The sequence below is a fragment of the Pinus tabuliformis genome, chromosome 3_2, assembly GCF_031772625.1.
Source record: "Pinus tabuliformis cultivar Carrire ecotype Pingquan chromosome 3_2, CPIR1, whole genome shotgun sequence".
Taxonomy (NCBI): domain Eukaryota; kingdom Viridiplantae; phylum Streptophyta; class Pinopsida; order Pinales; family Pinaceae; genus Pinus; species Pinus tabuliformis.
Genome location: NC_142302.1, coordinates 1,106,723,866 through 1,106,727,010, shown reverse-complemented (window position 1 = coordinate 1,106,727,010; position 3,145 = coordinate 1,106,723,866).

Genomic DNA, 3,145 nt, shown 5'->3' with positions numbered 1-3,145 from the left:
GAGTTTTTTGAGTGTGTTGGGTGGGAAAAGGCTCTTTGATCACCGCAGGAGTCCCAGGGGTGCCTTTTAACAAACGGCTAACTTCCGGCTGCCTCGGGCAATCCTTCGTATAGTGATCCTCATCGCAGATAAAACAAGGATACTTGGGTTTGCGTTTGGTGCTGTCCTCAGGTTGAGGTTTTGGGGCTTCCTGTTTGGGTTGTTCTAGTTTATTTTTCGCTTTCCCTTTTTTCTTCTCTTTCGAGGCCTTGTTTGCCGTATTAGATTGGACGGCATTAACCTCAGAAGTAACATCCGAACCAGGCGATGCCTGGGAAGGTTGTCCATTCGAAGCAGATGGTTTTTGCTTTGCAGGGTTCGCGAGATTTTTCTTTGAGGATGAATTAACCGAACCAATGATACCGTCAACAGCGGGTGTTGGCGGGGCTTTAGACGTTGCTGGTCTTGGGGCATCAGGCAAATAATCATATAATGTACCTGACTGAGAATAAACCAAGTCAAGGTACTGAGCTCAAGCAATAGCTTGCTCTTCAGTGACACACGCCCCCATGGTGATATCCCGAGCTATCGGAGGCACGAACGAAGTCGTAAACCAATCGGTAAGAAGCTGGTCGGGAATCCAAAATTTGATCATGCGTCTGCGCCGTCTCCATTCATGGATATGATCAGAGATATGTGTAGCCGTCGTTTGTCTTAAGGAATTGAGGAGGTGTGTACCGGTTCGTATCGAATGGGTAACTGGAAATGAGTGAGAAATGCCATAGCCAAAGAATTGAAATCTTGAAAGGACCCGCGATGAAGTTCAATATACCACTTAGCGGCAGAGACAGTGAGAGTCCTTTGAAAAAGGCGAAGCCGAATTGAATCGTCAAGCCATGAATTAGATGAACACCACAAATGATAAGTCATAACATGGGCTTGTGGGTCTTCATTGGCTTTACCATCGAATTTTGGACAGTCACCAGGTATTTTAGTTGGAACTGGAGGCCAATAAGGATTATGAAGAATAGGATCATTGGTTAATTTGGATACATCTGGTAATTCTAAAGTCACTAAGAATGGTAATTGAGGATTGAAAGACATCTGGGGCTGCTGGTGGGGTGGAGCACCAGGGTTCCAACCAGGTGGTGGTTGCCCCCATAGATTTTGTCTGGACGGGTTTGTCCCCATAGTGTATTGGCCATAGGGATTCGTATATTGCCCCCCAGCATAAGGATTACCAAACGCTGCTGTAGATGCGTCGTATGGCTGTTGATAAGTTTGCGAAGGATTCGCTTGCTGTTGTTGGTATTTCTGGTACGGGGCAAACGAAAATTGCCCTTGAGGTTGTTGGTAGCCATACGGTGGTGGGGCTCGAAATTGAGCTTGAGGACCAGGCTGGGTTGGATAAAAAGTTTGTGATTGGGACCTAGCCTGCATTTGAAGACCAGATGGGTATTGGGGTCCCATTTGGGGCCACGGACCGAATTGAGCAGCGCAAGTAGGTTGTCCGATAGGTTGTGCTATCTGGCCCGAAGGAAAAATTTGTTGATAGTGAGGTTGGCCAACTTGTCCAGAAGGTTGTACCTGCTGATAATGAGGTTGGCCTACCTGTAGGGATTGGAAGTGTTGTTGCGAAGCTGAAGGTTGTCCTAACAGACTAGATGGCTGAGAGGGCTGGGCAGCTGGTTGGCCCAACTGTGTTTGAGGCTGACCAGCTTGCCCAGAGGGTTGTGAATATTGGACAGTAGGCTAACCAAGTGGTTGAGTAACATGTCCAGTCATTGGACTATACTGGACATTGGATTGGTTTGGGTTAATAGTTTGTTGACCAATTTGTCCAGCAGGATAACCTTGCTGGGTACCAGGTTGGACTTGTTGAAAAGATGACTGTCCTGAGTTACCAGAAGGTTGCATATAAGAAGAGGAAAAAGGAGCACTCTCAGGCGGAAAGAGTCGATAGTGCGGACACAACCAACCTCCCTAGGAGCCTAAGACTCTCTAGTGACAAACAAGACAAACAAGAGCAATCCTTCTCTAAACATGCATTTACTATATAGGAAATCAAGTGTTTAGATCCTACCTGTAATCCAACGCTGTTGTAGCAGTCCAGCCTCACTGATCCGGATGAGCTCCTCCTTCACTTTGAAACCTGCATCCACTAACAATCAAACGATTAAATAGCACTTGATAATCTCATAGAATAAAACATATTTAACACATAGACCAAGGAGTACATGAAACAACTCATAAATAACAAGTTATTGAGAAGAATGGACTCATTTGCATTAATAGGAAACAAAAGGAACAATTACAACCTGAGCCTTGGTGTTGTGCAAGTCCCTCCCAGGGTCCATCAAGAGTTCTCCTTTACTTTGACAAAGCTCACCCACTTCCAAATAGAACAAGCAAAGATGGAAATCTCTCCTCACAAGCTTCTAAATGGGAGTCCTAATTCCAGCAGCATCTACCCTTAGAAATGTTTAGCTTCCAACCTCTCCTCCTTCTGGCCCAATGCCTATATTTATAGTGCTCTAGAGGAAGTTATTCAGGTCCACCATCAATGGGATAATCCCCTCTTTGGATGGGATAGCTCCCTTATTGATGGGATAAGTTCCTCTTTGATAGGGGTACATGAACCATCTGGAGGTGCTCAATACACGTCGAACAACCTTCTAGAATGCTCTAGAAATGACCACAAGTAACTTTTTAAAGATGAAACTTGTGCATTTTGACCTTTACAGGGGGACGCACATGCCCCTTTACATACAGAGCGTACAAGTACGCAGCTTTTGTGAACATTGGGTGCGTACCCGCAGGTAAGGTTGAGAGAACCTGCGTACCCAGAGATAAATACATTTATAAAGACTTTCTCTCTTTTTGGAGTTTGACATGGAGAGCAGAGGCATAAGACTTGCCTAAGAGGATAGCATGACTGTTGATAGAGCCATACTAACTGTAAATAGCCATGGTGACATTTTTTAGTGTAACAGATTGCCCCCTAAAGTGCGAAGCCTGTAATAGATTAGGGTTTTGTATTATCTAGGAAGGGTGAAGCGCTTTATCATTTCAAGGATTATCTCGTGGAGAGCCTGGTCAGAACCTGCAATTTTCAACACAAAATACATGTATGAGATTATATCATCACTGAGGTAGGCATTCCCAT